Below are 17101 nucleotides of genomic sequence, written 5' to 3' on the forward strand. Positions count from 1 at the left end.
CCCTCTGCCTAAAATTCTGCCTAAAGTCCACCCACGAACATGCAGGCCTCACCTGAACTGCTAACGTTTCTGACAGTCAAGGTGAAGGAGGAAAGCTGCGAGTCGGGAAGGCTTCAAGAAGGTGGTGCAGAGTCCGAGGACGGCTGCTTTGTCGCAGGAAGCTCTGGTGGGGCTGCCAGGGAGCTCAGGGGCGGCAGCAAAGCTGGTGACGGCCGCCCTGCGCGTCCCTGAGCCTCACCACAGCCCTCACCCCACTCTTCAGCCCCGAGGGATCCACAGAAGGCATACTTAAATGTACTTACTGATGCCTCCCACTGATGCCTTCCCGGCTCTCAATGAGTGTATGACCCAGCCCAGAGGTCACCAAGGGTGGTCCAAGCACCAGCAGCAGCAGCACCTGGAAGCTTGTTAGAAATGCATGTTCCTGGTCCACCCTGGCCAGGCGCATTGGAACCTCTGGCATGGGGCCCGGGGACCTGTAGTTCAACAAGCCTGCCTGGTGATGCTGGCACACAAGAAAGTGCTCATCTGCCACCTCCCTCCCGCTGGGTAACAGAGAAAGACCGAAAGGTTAATATTCGCTTCCGGGAAGTCGGAGAAATGGTGTGTGAATGTGTGTCTAGATGCAAAACTGCTGCACCAAACTCAGGGGTCAGTGGAAATTCTGATTCCGGTTTTAGAAACACTCTTTCCACCTCAGTTTGATCCCCCTTTACGGGTGGTTTCTAAAACTTTATTCTGAAGCTGAGGCAGGAGCAAGAAAACAATGGGATTTCTTCTCACTTGGAGCAACCACCAGCCCTGGGCCATAGCTGCCCCCTCTGGAGGCCACTCTGAGGGGCTGGAGGCCCTGCTGCCCCCGGGGCTCCCACCTCACCCAATGCTTGACGGGCAGCAAGGAGAGGATACAACCAGATTCTCTAATTGAGCTGATCTGTACATTGAATTACCAACGGATAGAGTAAAATTTCATTCGTCCCGCTGGCAAATGACCTCCATGTGGCCAAAATCCATCATCTACGCTGTAATTTGGTGCTTGGCTTGTCTGCTGGCAGCAATGGAACCCGCGGCCTCTCCTGAAACTTCCTCTTCCCTCAGCCCCATCCCTCCACTCTCTCCCAGTTTCACCGGCTCCTCGTCAGATCCCGTCCCCCTGCTCCACCTTTAAAGCAAGAGGCCCGGGGCTCTGTCCTGGGCTCCCCTTCCTTTCCCCGTCAGCACCCTCTCCCAGGGTGACCCCATCACTGTGCTGTGGCTCCCACCTGTGTGTCTCCAGCCCTGGGCTCTTCCCTGAATGCCAGGCTCAGACGTCCTACCCCACCCTTCCCAGATGTTTTATAGGTGCCTCACAACTACCCTGTTCAAAACTGCTCAGAGCTACCCTGCTCTGATACACACACACACACACACACACACACACCCCAAAAACCTGCTCCTTCATTGGTCTTCCCCATTTCATTTAAGGGCACCACCCACAAACCATTTTCACAGAAAATGAGTCTTTTTTTTTCTCTTTCCTTCATCCTCAAGATTCAATTTATCAAGTCATGTTAACTCAGCCCGTAGAAGTATCCTGAATCCGTCACTTCCTCTCCTTTCTACTCTGATGATAGGTGCTGCCGCAGCTGCTGCTGCTACTGTCCCTCCCGGTGATGAGGAGGAGGAGGATAACAGCTCAGGGCATGGATGCTGGGAATCAGTTGCCCAGCCAAGAACTCTATTTCCCCCACCTTGTATCCACAAGATAGAAGGAATCCTTGGACCACCACATGGCAGTTGACCACAAAACACCCAACTGAATTCTACAGGAATGAGAAATGAACATCTATTGTGTTAAGTCCCTGATACGTGGAGAGTTATACACATATAACATCTCAGGATATCATGATAGATTCCTATGGCTTTGCTATGATAATGAACTGGAGGCCAACAGGACTGGCAGAGGGAGATCAGTAAATAAGCTGTTTAGCAACTGGGGGAAAAATTATGAGAAACTGAAGCAAGTTAGTGGCAGTGAGAATGAACAGAAGGGGACAGAAGGTGACCACAACTAACTATAAGGATGAAGGAGAGAGTGGAGTCTAGGAAGATGCTCGGGCCTCTGACTTGGGTGATGGAGACAAGCAAAAGAGAAAGAGAGCAGGTTTGGGGAAAGGGTGCTTATCTTTATTGGGGGCATCATAGAAAAAGCAGGTAGTCGTGCCCACTGGACGGTTGTCCAGATGACCCTGGAATCCAAGATGGCAGCCATGGTTATAGGCACAGAGATTTGGTAAAAGATGAGGCCAAAGGTTGTCATATGTCTCATTTTCATAGGGTGAGTTGAGAAGAGGCATGAGAACGGAACCATGAAAAAAATCAGCATTTAAATCATGAGAGGTGAAGAGGAGCCTGAGAGGGGACCAGGCAGAAGAACTGGAGGAGCTGTCTCAGGAAGTCAAGAGAAATTACCTGCCAAGGAGACTGTGGTAAAATAAAAAAATATGTGGTCTTTGTCCCCTGTTCCTGGCACAGAGATCCTAAAACCTTTGGAGCTTATTGCCTTTTGTGTGCTAATACGATTGCCAGTGGGGGAGCCCTTGATAGCTTCAGGATGGGGGCTGGTGGCAAGAAAGGTGGTCATTAGAAGGTTAGGACTTTTGGTACCCACCACCCCGCCAGCCCCTGGAGCAGGGAGAGGGGCTGGAGATTGAGTTCAATCACCAATGGCCAATGAGCTAATCGATGGTGGCTACATAAAGAAAACCATAAAAATCCCTCAACGATGGGGTTCAGGGAGTGTCCAGGTTTGTGAACAATCCATGTGCTGGGGATGGCACCCCTGGAGAGGGCATGGAAACCCTGTGTCACCCCCATCTCTTCCATTTGGCTGTATCTGACCTGTATCCTTTACAACAGCGGTCCCCAACCTTTTTGGCACTGGGGACCGGTTTCGTGGAAGATCATTTTTCCACCAGAGGCGGGGGCAGGGGCGGATGGAAGGTTCATGCGGTAATGCAAGCGATGGTAAGTGATGGGGAGTGGTGGGGAGCGGTGGGGAGCGGTGGGGAGCGGTGGGGAGCGATGGGGAGCAGTGGAGAGCGGTGGGGAGCGGTGGGGAGTGGCAGATGAAGCTTTGCTCGCTCACCTACTGCTCACCTCCTGCTGTGCGGGCCAGTTCCTAACAAGGCACCAACCGGTACCGGTCCACAGCCCAGGGGTTGGGGACCTCTGCTTTACAATAAACTGATGAACATCAGTAAAGCATTTCCCGAGTTCTGTGAGCAAACCTAAGGAAGAGGTGATGGGAACCCCCAAATTTATAGCCAGTTAGTCAGAAGTAGAGGCAGCCCCTTGAACTGAAGTGGGAGCAGTTTTGTGGGGCTGAGCCCTCTATCTGTGGGATGGGATGCTCTCCAGGTAGATAGCATCTGAATTGAATTCACTTGTAGGACACCCAGCTGGGGGTGGAGGATGGAAGAATTGTTTGGTGTGCAAAACCTCACACACTTGGTGTCAGAAAAAAGACATCACAGAGATGGACATGTCAAGGCCACAGAAACGTCAAGAAACTCAAGGGGGCTTCCCTGGTGGCACAGTGGTTGAGAGTCCGCCTGCCGATGCAGGGGACACGGGTTTGTGCCCCAGTCTGGGAAGATCCCACATGCCGCGGAGCGGCTGGGCCCGTGAGCCATGGCCGCTGAGCCTGCGCATCCGGAGCCTGTGCTCCACAACAGAAGAGGCCACAACAGTGAGAGGCCCACGTATCGCAAAAAAAAAAGAAACTCAAGGACCAAATAAGCCTGTTGACGTTGACCCTAGGAGCAAGTTTGAGGGCAATTCCATAAGAGGACAGGGTGAAAGCCAGAATTTTGAGAGCTGTGGAGCTCATGGGAAAGGTGGGCATGGGGACAAGGACTGGAGTAACAAATGGAAAGGGAGGCCCGTGAGTGCCAGCACTGCCGCCAGAGGGACATGCTCCATGTCATTCATTCCTCATTGCTGTACACCTATGACATAGTGTCCCTGTTCTGTAGAGGGAGAAATGAGCCTCAGAAACATCAAGCAACCCTCTCAAAGCCCTACATTTGTCAAATGCTGAGGTTAGGATTCAATCTGACTCTAAAGCCAGTGCTCTTAACTGGTGTACGGTTGCCTCCCACCCACTCTCCATGGATGCTGAACCCGCAGACACCGGGCCAACCATAGGGAACTTGAGCATCCATGGATTTTGATAACCACGAGGGGTCCTAGAACAATCCCCCGCACACACAGAGGGAAGACTCTGACTGCACGTGTAGATACCCGGGTGAATCTACAAATAAACTATTAGAATTAGTGAGTTTAGCAAGCTTGTTGGAGGCAAGGACAACATACCAAAATCATCTGCGTTTCTATATACCAGCCAGAAACAAATGACTAAAAGGATACTGTTTACAATTGCTTCAGAAATGCCAAATCCAGGAATAAATCCAACAAAAGATGTGCAAGTCCTCTCTGTAGAAAATTATACATTATTGAAAAAACATGTTTAGACATCTAAATAAATAGAGGGATATGTCATGTTCACTGTAAAAATGACAGTTCTCCTAAATTGGGCTGTAGATTTGATGTCATCTCAACCCATCTAAGAGTGTCTGCAGAAACTCACAAGCTGATTCTAAAATGTGTTGAATATATGGACATAGGGCAAGCTAAGAATAGAGGAGGTAATCTTAAAGGTGGACAAACCTGAAGAATGCATTATGCTTGAGTTTCGAAACTTATAAAGCCAGAATAATTAGGACAGTTTAGAACTGGTACACAATTGATAAATAGACAAATGGCATAGAACAGAAAGCTCAGAAAAGACCCACTTCTCTATGGCTCTGCAGAGCAGCGAGTGAAGAACATTATTTTCAAAAATGCTGCTAGATCACTTGAATAATCATGTGGGAAAATCATTACATTTAACTCCTACCCTCTCCCAGTACCCAAAAATCAGTCCCGGGTGGGTTGTCCATCTGTATGTTAGAAGTAAGACATAAAACTTCTAGAAGGTAAAATGGGAAGCTATCTTCATGCCCTCAATGTAGGAAAAGATTTCTTAAAGTTAAGAATTTCTGTTCACTGAAAGATACCATTAAGAAAATAAAAAGGCAAACCTCGGTGTGGAAGAAGACTTTTGTAGTCCATATGACAGAAGAGGGTTTATACACAGAGTATATTTAAAAATTTTTTAAATCCCTATAATCAACCCCCCAAAAAAGACAAAAAAATAGAGAATTGGTCAAGAGACTTTAGGTATATCACAAAAGATGATATTCCAAATGGCAAAATAAACAAAGAAAAAGGTACTCAACCTCTGGTAAATTCACATTAAAACCACAATGAGATAGCTCTATACCCCACCATATGAATGGCTAAAACTTTTTAAGCTGACAAGTAGAAAGAAGACGTAGCACAATGAAAAAGCTCATAACTGCCAGTGGGAATGAATTTGAAAACAGTTGGACCTCATCTACTGAACACAAACATACACCCACTCTTTGACCCGGCAATTCCACACCCAAGTTCAGAACTGTGTAACATGAAAACACACAGTCAAGAAGATTTATAACTGCATTACTTATAATATGCCCCCAAACTGGGAATAAACCAAATATCCATCTAGGGTGAAATGGATAAAATACACAGCAGTGCATTCATTCAATGGAACACTGCGTAGCAATGGAAATAAATACGCTACACCTGTGTGCAACCACACGACAGAATCTCACAAACAAAATACTGAAAGAAGCCAGGCACCAATGAGTATACGTAGTATAAGTCCATTTACATCCAGTTCAAAAAGCTGGCAAAATACATATGATCCAGCAATCCCACTCCTGGGCATAAACCTGGAGAAGACTCTAATTCAAAAAGATACATACACCCCAATGTTTATTGCAGCACTATTTACAATAGCCAAGACATGGAAGCAACCTAAATGTGCATCGACAGAAGAATGGATAAAGACGATGTGGTGTGTGTATATATATATATATATATATATATATATATATATATATATATAATGGAATACTACTCAGCCATAAAAAAGAATGAAATAATGTCCTTTGCAGCAACATGGATGGACCCAGATTATCATACAAAGCGAAGTAAGCCAGAAAGAGAAAGGCAAATACCATATGATATCACTTATATGTGGAATCTAAAATATGACACAAATGAGCTTATCTACAGAATGGAAACAGACTCACAGACATAGAGAACAGACCTGTGGTTGCCAAGGGGGAGGACAGGGTGGGGAGGGATGCATCAGGAGTATGGGATTAGCAGATGCAAACTATTATATATAGGATGGATAAACAACGAGGTCTTACTGTATAGCACAGAGAACTATATTCAATATCCTGTGATAAACCACAATGGAAAAGAATATGGGGAATGCGAGCCTTGCGGAGGAGTGACTGTTGGAACAGAGCTGGTGGCACTAGGCTTAGTCAGGTCTTGCAGCTGGGAATGAGGCAAGGAAGAAGAAAGGATCCTCCTTGGTCTTCTCATTCACAGGTTAAGCCTACCTTTCCAGATAGTCCAACAATTAAGTCACCAGTTTCCAAGGGCATTTGTACTACCTACGGAAAACACTGGATCTGTGCACACCAGACAGATCCTTGACAACTCGTCCCACCATCCCCCTGCACAAAAGTTGCTGCACCAGCAGACAAAGAAGGCGGCCACTGAGTTTCATTTCATTACCAAATAGATATAATATCCCTGCCAACAAAAAAGAATACACAAAGTGTCTCTTCATAATTTCACAACCAGTTGAGACCATGCTAAGAAAATCAGCTTGCCTAGATGAGGACCCCTTCTCTTCTTGGGTAGCCAGGATTTGAAGGAGAGACTCTGACCTGTGCCACTGGTAAGTGACTAACTTTTACACACTGAACTGGTCCTGAGAACTAAGCTGTCTTCTTTGTAAGTGAAGAACATACAACATAATCTTGAAGAACTGCACAGTGGTGTGAGCCAGAGGCATACTGTGTGTGTGTAACAGACTGAGAAACAGACAAATGAATCCTATTGAAAGGATTTCTCATCTTCTGCTTCTGTTTGCCAGTGTTAGAGTTTTACTGGCTTATACTGGTAACTTTTTCTGGTACTTTTTTTTCTATACCATTGTTCTATTCTAACAGGTCCTAGAAATCCCTCTCCTGAACCCTTATCAGAATCAGAAAGTGAGGAAGAAGAAAACACTAACTACCTAAATGAGAGTTCTGGGGAAGAGTGGGATTCCTCTGAAGAAGAGGACCCTGTGGTGCCCAATCTAACACCTCTTGAGAGTCTTGCCTGGAAGGTTAAGTGCCTTTTAAAATATTCTACAGCTTGGAAACCTTTAAATCCTAATTCCTGGTTGTATCATGCTAAACTAAACTCTTGGACGCTAGCACACCAGTCCATATACTTCGAGAGACCGGACTAAGACAAAATGGAACCAGTTCCTGAATGGCCTCCTCTAGACTCTTGTGGAGTCCCACCTTTTCAAAAGCCTCTTCTGAGTCCCAGCCGGCTTTCTAGAGATCATGCCACTCTAAACGGAGCACTGCACTTTGCCACCAAACAGTTAAGTCGAACATTGAGTAGAGCCACTCCCATACCTGAGTACCTAAAGCAAATTCCTAATTCGTGTGTTTCTGGTTGTTGCTGTGGCTGGTTAACTAAAACAGTTAAGGAAACAACCCGCACTGAACCCATCAACACTACTCACTCCTACACTGACTTCCAAAAGGCAGTTAACAAACTCCTAACTGCATCACTATAAAGATCCACCGTTCCTTCTCATATCTCTCATGTTGCCAGTTGAGAAAGGAATACAGTTCCACAGCCCACAGTCGAGAAACTAACGTCTTCTCCACCAAACTATGCCCTGTCCTGATAGGCGAAAATACGATCAAGTACTGAATGTAATACCCAAGAGTCCTGTAATTCAACTACAGAAGATGTGCATTGTGAGAATTCCCTTTGAAAGACCTAAAATGAGAACTTCAGTAGAGAATTAGTCAAAAGGGACCTTATTACAAGAGATAAGTTGACTATTCTCCACGCTCAGTTCTCCCCACAATTTACTCTGCCTATCTAATGGACTTAACTAGATACCTAATTATTAATGGGAAGGAAAAGGAGGCCACTACCCTATTTGTTACCCAACCTTCAGAACAGCCATTGTGGAAAGTGATAAGTTAGCTACTCCCAGTAATACCTTTCTGAGCAGACTTTTCTCTGATATTCATTTCTAGGGAGGTAGTTGAATTAAATTGAATAACTAGATTTAAAAAATGGTGGGAATATGGATTTATCTCCCAGTTTTTATATTGGTAGACCTACATATGGCAGGCACCTTTTAGGAGTTCCTATTTTGGGGGGAGGGAGTGCAGTAGTGCAGTAGTAGCCTACACTGCCCCAGACCTATTATGGGACCTGCAGTTATAGCATAAACATTTTATAGGCTCCCACCAGGCTGTCTCTAGCTAACCTGGCTTATAAGATCATACCTGGGGATTAAACAGACACCTGTTCTGTAGGGAATATATTTCCTGCATCTTGGCATCCAGACCTTAGTCAAGAGCAAATTAAACCCATTCCAAATACCAATGGGAAAAAACTAAGAGAGCATTTATGCTAGTGGATTAAAGTATTTCATCTGTATGATGTTTCCTGGAGCAGTACTTCATGCACTTTCCACATCCATTGCAAACTTTTCAGGAACACTTCTAACTTTAAAGAAACTTACTACAGAAAATCTCAGCCTAATACAGTCTGAAGTTGAAGAGTTTTTTTAGCATCATTGTTTTTCTACATCTAGCTGTAGATTTTTTTTTCCTGGCTGAATAGAAAGCATATGTATCCTTGTAAATGAGTCTTGCTGTGTTTATTTGGATGAGTCAAAACATAGAGATCAACATACATAAAATGCATGAGACCAGTAAGTCTTTTCACACACCTACAATAAAGAGTGAACCTTTGTGTGATCCTGGTTAACCGGGCATCTAAAGGGAATCAGAAAACAGATTGTTAAAGATATATCATATATCCTTCCTTATTTTAGTTTTGCTTTTTCCTATTCTCCATAATTAAGTGCTGTATACACTGTGGCATCAAAAAATGGAAGCATTAATGGAATCACAAATTCTATAAATGTATAGCAACTTTAAGGAGAGAGAAGAATGTTTATAACCTAATGAGTAGTTTCTGCTGAACCTTAGTGGTCTCCTCTTGAGGAAAAAGGAGGGAACTGTAGTAGGTAGAAAAAACTATTTGTTAATGGAAAATTGTTACTGAACTGAAACCATATAATGTTAGTGTAACTGAATGTACCAGTAACTGTTCCTTTGTAGATGTCCTGTGAAGTTAGTTTTTAAAATGTTACAAAAACCTCTTTCTTTCTTTTTCTCTTTCTTTCTTTCTTTCTTTCTTTCTTTCTTTCTTTCTTTCTTTCTTTCTCTTTCTTTCTTTTTTTTAGGGGAAGGTGGGAAGAGGTAGAGGGGTCTAAAACTTAAAATATGTTGATCGTTATGTAACGATAATATGTTCCTGTGTGTGTGTGTGTGTGTGTGTAAAAGTGCCTTGTTCATGAACACATTTTTGCTGTTCATTCCCAAAAGAAGCCTTTCCTCCACTTCCCAGCTGAATAAACCAACAGCTTTGTACATGCAAAAAAAAAAAAGAATATGAAAAAGAATGTCTATATGTGTAAAACTGAATCACTTTGCTGTACAGCAGAAATTAACACAACATTATAAATGAACTATACTTCAATTTTTTTTAAAAAAGCAGGCAAAATAGTGTTTAGGAATACATTTCCTCAGCGTAAAGCACGGGTATAATTGATTACCATAAATTCAAGAGAGCAGTTACCTCTAAGGATTAAAGAAGAGGGAAGTGATGGGAGGGGGCTGGAGGGGAGCTCCTGGGGGTAGCACTGTCCTACTTCCTGACGTGGATGGTTGTTGTCAGGCGTCCACTTTTGAAAAATCACAAAGATATAAAATGTATGCCTCAGTGCACTTGATGTATTAATATATCTCAATTTTTAAAAAATGCTTTAAAGATATAAGGATGGCAGGGCTAGAAAAAGGAGTAGGGAGGGTGGGCAGGACTGGAGCAAAAGTTGGAAGGGAAAGGGGAAACGGAGGATTGTGGAGGCTAACTGGGTGTCACCCACAACCCCGCCACTGGTGGTAGGGCCACCAGTCTGGGGTGGGTCTGGATGTGGGGGAGGGAGTCTCTTTAGCATCAGAGAGGAGACTTGGGAAGAAGGGTGTGGGATGAAGAAAGAAAGGATCAGGTGTGGTCGAAAAACCAGAGGGCCACGGGGTCGGGGAGGGTCAGGGTCTCGGTGAGTCGGGGCGGCTGGAGAAGAACGCAGAGCCTGGAGACGTCCTGTAGGCAGCCTCCCCCTCAGAGAAGCCCTGGCCACCAGCCAGTGACTTTTAGGCTGTAATTAGCTAATTAGGTCTTGTCTCTCCACAGCCAAAACTAAGTGTCAAAAACCAGAACAAAGTCATTCTTTCCCATGTTCCTAAAAACCTTGAGAATTACAAAGGTGAAATAAACATTTATGCTAGAAATAAACAATGAAAATTGAAAATCAAAGTGGGCCAAGTATTTGCCAGGCAGCCGGCCTGACCTGCTACACATTCCTGATGTCTGGTTTCAACCACGTGCTCCCCGCCACTTGGCAACCCGTCCTTCCTTTCTCCTTGATTTACCGGCACATTCCCCACAGCGCCAAGCCCTGTGAGCTCTGGGTTCGGCTCCCCATTTTCTCTCTCTGCAGCCCACTCCCCACCACGCATTTACCAGGGGCCATGACGCATGACACTGGCCCGATCCAACTGGAAATGCCTTGTCATCAGCACCCTCCTGTCTTCCCGCATGAGGTCCTGGGGAAGAAACAGGAGCCACTAGCTGGTGGGAAAATCTGAACTGGCACACAGGCTGGCTGAGGTTTCAACAGTGAAGGACCAACTCAGGAGCAGGCAAAGCAATATTAGAAGATCAAGCAGGCAACAGAGCCAGAGGTCAGAGGGGGACCAGGGACCAGGAACCCAATGCTACAGAGGCATTCAGAGCTTGAACACTGGAGTCAGATGGCGCTGGGCTCCAGTCCTGGTTCTGTCATCTACCAGCTGTGTAACTTTGGGCAAGTTACCAACCTCTCTTGGCCTCATTTTTCTCTAGTGAAGTGAGGATGTGGATGGTCATGGGGATGGGGATGTGGATGGGGATGGAGACAGGGATGGGGATGGGGGTGGGGACTGGGGTGGGGATGGAGATGGGGATGGGGTGGGGTGGGGGAGGGGTACAGAGGTGAGGATGGGGTGAGGATGGAGGTGGGGAGGGGAGGGGGAGGGGGAGGGGTGAGATGGGTGGGGGGGAGGGGTGGGGATGGAGCTGGGGAGGGGGAGGGGGTGGAGGTGGGGAGGGGAGGGGTGAAGATCCATATGCCAGGCAAGCCTTCGGGTGTGAGAGGCTGATACATCTTTGTCGCATGAGATGCTGAGCCTGTTAAAGGCAGAGAGCAGCTCCTGGCCTGGGCTTGGTGCTTGGCACCTTCCACCTGCCCCTTTTGCTGGTCAGGGCTCATTCCCAACAGCACCAGCACAGCGGCTGGCCGTGTGAGCAATCTGGGTGCTTGGTGACCAGCCCGGGACGGAGAGCAGCTGTGCTGACGTCCACTTTCCACGGTCCGTCCCCTCCGCACGCCCCACCCATTGGCCCTACTCCCTGCTCTCATCACCAGCATTTTCCAAATGTCCCTCCCTTTCTGCTTTCAAACATCCCCAAGTCTCCCCTCCCCTAGAAAATTCTTCTCTTGACCCCAAGCTTCCCTGACTTCTATTTTCCTCCTTTTCTCTGCCAAAACTCCCCAGGGAGCAGCCTGTACCAGCTGCCACTCCTTCCTCACTCCCCAAGGCCCAGCAGCCTGGCGCCCACTGACAGCCTCCGGGCGGGAAGGACAGAATGCACAGCCTCGGGGCTTCCCTGGTGGCGCAGTGGTTGGGAGCCCGCCTGCCGATGCAGGGGACATGGGTTCGTGCCCCAGTCCGGGAAGACCCCACATGCCGTGGAGCGGCTAGGCCCGTGAGCCATGGCCACTGGGCCTGCGCGTCCGGAGCCTGTGCTCTGCAGCGGGAGGGGCCGCAGCAGTGAGAGGCACGCGTACCGCAAAAAAAAAAAAAAAAAAAAAGAATGCACAGCCTCGGAGGGGCTCGAAAGTGGGAGGGTGGGCACACACCCATACAGGGATGCACACACAGGCGCACACACACATGCACACACAGACACACACGCACACAAAGATGCACACAAACATGTACACACAGGCATGCACACAGAAATACAGATGTACACACACAAACACGTGCATACACATACACAGAGACACACATACACACACAGAGACATACACATACACACACAAGCGCATAGAGGCACACAGAAATACAGACACAAATACACAGGCACAAAGACACACAAACACAAAGAAACACACACACAAACATGTAAACACACAGGCACATACACAGATGCTCACAGTCACACACACACAGACACAAAGACACACACAGACACAAAGACACACACACACTAATCCATTCCAATACGACAGCCGAGGGCCCGCACTCTGACCAGAGAGAGGAGGAGGGACCCCCGGGGCCATCTCTTGCTCAGCCTGAAGGCTCCAGACCCCTCATGGAAGCACCAAGAGCACAAAGAGAGGCCGCTGGAATCGCTGCCCTGCAGGCAGACCCAGGCCATATGGGCCTGACCATCCACAACTGGGGAGGAAGCATCTTTATACCCTGCACAAGTCCCAGCTGTGAGCGCTCAGAAGACACCCCTGAAATAATGTCAGCTGAAAAGGAGGGAGCGAAGTGCTGGTGGAGGCCTGGAGGAAGACTGTGACCTTGGGACCCAGAGGGTCAAGCGTGCAGGACCAGCTCCCTGACCCAAGGCTGGTCAGTGACCATCTCCCAGACACGGGGCAGAATCCGAACTGAACCCCGGGCTCTGGCTCCCTGCGTTCTTGCCCCTCACCTTCCTGCTTCTCTCTCACCAACTCCACACAGCTCAGCAAGAGCAGAACCAGAGCTGCCGCCGGCATAGAGACAGTGGCCTCTGGGGACGTCTGGGTTGTGGGCCCAGGCCCCCCTCTCCCGTGGAAAGGAGTCCTCGCTCTCCTTCCCCTCGCCCGTCTACACTGTGGCCTCACTGATCTCAAGGTTTACAGATTGTTGTGTTTATTTACTGACCCTTTTTCCTCCTGTTCTTAATTATTTTTAAGTAAGCAACTGGAATATTCATCACCAGTTTTTTAAAAACCTACTGTCCGGATGGCTGTAACGACCTTCTCCCCTATGGGTTCCTACAGGTTCTTAAGCGTCAGAGTTAAGGAGATGCTTTCCCAGTCCTGGCCGAGAGCATCTTCTGGGTCCTGAGCTCCGAGGGAACGTGATAGGAGCCCCGCCCCACACCGCCAGCAGGAAACGTGGGTATGTTTTGTGTGTTTGTTTTGGTTTGTTTTGCTGCTCAAGTAGACTTGTCGCCTTGACTGCACTGTGGAGTCACCTGACCGTTTTTGTGACCGCCTGGAGGGGTGGGATGGGGAGGGTGGGAGGGAGGGAGATGCATGAGGGAAGGGATGTGGGAACAGATGTATATGTATGACTGATTCACTTTGTTATAAAGCAGAAACTAATTAAAAAAAAAAAAAGTGAAAAAAAAAATAAATAAATAAAAAAAAATAAAAATAAAAACATGCCCGAGTCCTCTGCAAAGTTAATCAGACTCCGGACCTCAGTAGGGTTACAAGAGTCCGGGGGTGGCGGGCAGAGTGCGACCAGACCAATCGGGAACCGGCAAGGAATGCGGAGGCTCCAGGAAGGCTCCTGCTGTGAAGGGCTCGGCCTCGGGCCGGTTGGGTCTGTGCTTTTTTCATGTTCATCCCTGACTCTCCTCTCCGGGACACCTGGTGTTCCAAGGTGTGAGATAGGACCCCCACACACACCCAACTGTTACCTGAGATGCTTCTGCGGTTCCCCATACTTCCTTCAGTTTCCTGGTGGTTCTCCTGCCCAGGCCTTATTTCTCCCCCGCAAACGTCCCCCGGTCCTGGATCCCACTTCCCCTCTCGGTCCTCTATTTGCTGCCACCAGCCATCCTCTCTCTGCTGCCCCCAGGTGGTCCAGGAGCCTGGAATCAGAGTAAATGGGGGCATTGTGACATCAGCACTTGCCATGCTCCCTGCCCTGGAGTCTTCTGCCCTTTTCTCTTCTTCCCCAGGGAGCTCAGCCGGCTCCAGGGTTAGCCCAGGTACTGTGTGCACGACCTCACTTGGGTCTCTGCCCCCAGAGGAGCAAATACAAAACCTTACTCTGCGCCAGACCCAGCCAGATGGAGAGCAGTGGTCGCCTGCCTCCGTGTGGTCACCTGGAAGGTCTATTGAGACTCGGCTTGCCGGGTCCCACCCCAGAGTTTCTGATTCAGTAGATAGGGGGTGAGGCCCAAGAATTCACCTCCCCAACAAGCTCCTTTCAGCGGAAATAAGCCTATTTCTCTGGAAATAAGATGCTCTTTGGATGAACAGCAGAGAATTGCTGTCACCAGAAGCTGATGGGAATCAGCCCATCTCCTCCACTCCAGTGCCATGTCCATGTTTCTGTAAGGAATGTTCAACGTGTAAATTCCAACCTCACCTGAGACCCCAACTCTGGAAAAGTTCCCCACGATTCCAGGAGGACCCGGCACAGGGCAGTGTAATTGTGGGTGTCAGCTTGGGACCCATCTGAGAGCCGGGCTGGACTTCTCTGCTGCAGAGTCATCACGCCCCAGGTCGTCCCTCCCAAATGCCTCTCTTCTCCATCCCCCCACGGCTCTGTCCCTGCCTGCAACCTGCCCAGCCAGGAATCCAGCGTCCTCTGGCCTCTCTGCACCCAAGCAAGCACTTCATCTCCCTCACGATGGTCAGCAATGTCCCTTTGTCTCCAGGGTTCTCTGGCACGTGCTGGGGAAAGCCCAGGACCAGGAGGCAGACGTGTCTCTCTGTGTCACAGCCTCATCACTTAGTGGCAGGAAAACACACACCCAAGTGTTCTGCGGCACAGACCCACGTTTCCTCCTGCCCACGAGCCAAAGCCTGGTTGCTGTCCTTCTCTGAAAGCCTTCCTCTATCCATCCTCTCTCCAGATTGTAGTTCTTCACGTCCCGTCCCTCTCCCTGGGCATCCTTCCCCCTGCTAGGACCCCGAGTCAGTGGGGCCTGCCTGTCACCTCTCCTCGGGCACCATGAAGGGCATTAATAAGAGATGGAGCCTGCAGGGCCTGGCTGTGCGGGCACACTGTGGGGTCTGCACGGGCAAGGCAGGAGATGAGTTCTGAGAAGCTCTACCCTCTCTCCCGGCGGGTCTAGGGAGACTGTGGACACCTTCGTGTGCAAAGGCCAGGGGCAGCGGTAGGTTTGCAGTGTTGGGGGTGGCAGGTGACCACGGTTTCACAAGAACCTCCACAGACACAACCCATAAAGCCTTCCACAGCTTGAAGTGGCTCTTTGAGCTCTTCACAGGACTAGCGCTGCAGGTGACAGGGACCAGGGCCCAGCTGGGAGCCAGGTCCCTGGACCGACCAGTTAAAGAGCCTTTGGGGAGTGACATCAGCCCCGCCACCTGCCAGCACACAGGGGAGGCCATGATGCTAACCACACCCGCGTCTGTGTCGTTCATGGCGAGGCTCCAAATCTCACAGAGAAAATCCATGGCCCGAGTTATGTTCCTCCTACAGGGCCTGCCGGGCCTTTGATTGTCGGCTTGGAGAGGTGCATTCTTCCCTCCTCTGTGGGCAGCAAATTCCCCGAGGGTCAGCACGCTGTGCCTCGGGGCTTATCCCCCCACTGCTGTCACCTCAGGGGGGCCAGCCGAGGCAGTGTCAGACGCCCCAGGGCTTCCAGGGTCCCTGGTGAACCCGACCGGCCTCAGCAGGTGCTGAGCCCAGCCCTTCCCTTCACTGACGGCACAATGAGTCAGGGCACCCGGGGGTCAGGAGCTGGCTTCGGGTCACCCGTACACACACCCCGTGCCGGGGACTGTCCTCAACTTCCCACACACTCACCGATCTGACGTTCAAAATCTCCTCCACGGCCTAACAGGTAGGTTCTACTACGTTAGCTTGACAAGTGAAGACACTGAGGCACAGAGACAGTGAGTGAGTTTTCCGTGGACACACACTCTGTAAGTATGAGAACAGACTCCAGAACATACGCCACCGAGAAGGGGAAGCCCAGGCAACTATCTGCATCAATTCATCGTCAGGTCCCACTCGAAATCCATGCGGGGACTGCCCGGACCCCTAGCTCCCACCTCTCCTGCAGGCCCTCCTCTTTCCCCTCCCCCTTCCCAAATCACTGGCTAAACAGACTCAGAAATGTCTCTTTAGCACTCAGACTTTCTAGGAAAAATGAGAAGAAAATCAGTGCTTTGGGTCAGAAGTTGATCAAACCTCTCTCTGGGTCCTCAAGTTGCCTTCCAGGTGCTAAACACCAGCACACATCACCCCTCCCTACGAGAGTCCCCCATGGCCCTGCACCTCCACTTGAGTAAGTCAAAGATGGACAGACGATCCCAGCAGGTGGTCCCCTGCCTGGTCTCTGACCTGTGGCCTGGCCTGGAACAAAGAGAGGACCTGGGCCAACCCGGTTCTCTCAGGAACGCCAAGAGGAGGGAAAGAAAGGCCTGGCACTGACAGCTGGAGCCCAGCTGAAAGGATGTCCTGAGGAGCACAAGGCCATGAGGGGTCACGGCAAACCCAAACAAGGCCTGTGGGCTGCCATCGGTCCACCCACCTCTTAAGTCTCTTTTATTGTACAGGTTTGTACAATAAGAACTTTGGTTCCTTGTGTGTACAAGGAACTGAGTTTCCCCAGTCTGGATTGTACTGATGACATCCCCATGGTGTCCTTGAACTACGTGTTCCTCTGTCCCCTATGAACTGGCTATAAGGTAGAGAGCCTTGACCGGGTCCAGTTTTGCTTTTCCAGAATCGGTGTTGTAAATATCAGCAGGCATGTCGTCTACTCGGTAGTG

The 17101-nt window shown here is 49.0% G+C and overlaps 1 pseudogene across 1 annotated transcript; it reads left to right on the plus strand.

Annotated features, from left to right (window-relative positions):
• Positions 1 to 39: 39 nt before the first annotated feature.
• LOC308607029 (DDB1- and CUL4-associated factor 16-like) lies at positions 40 to 7786 on the plus strand (annotated as a pseudogene). Its single transcript has 2 exons — positions 40 to 205; positions 7161 to 7786. The product of its transcript is annotated as a DDB1- and CUL4-associated factor 16-like (transcript).
• The last annotated feature ends 9315 nt before the right edge of the window (positions 7787 to 17101 follow it).

This window comes from Mesoplodon bidens (assembly GCF_964165515.1).
Source record: "Mesoplodon bidens genome assembly, chromosome: 19".
Taxonomy (NCBI): Eukaryota; Metazoa; Chordata; class Mammalia; order Artiodactyla; family Ziphiidae; genus Mesoplodon; species Mesoplodon bidens.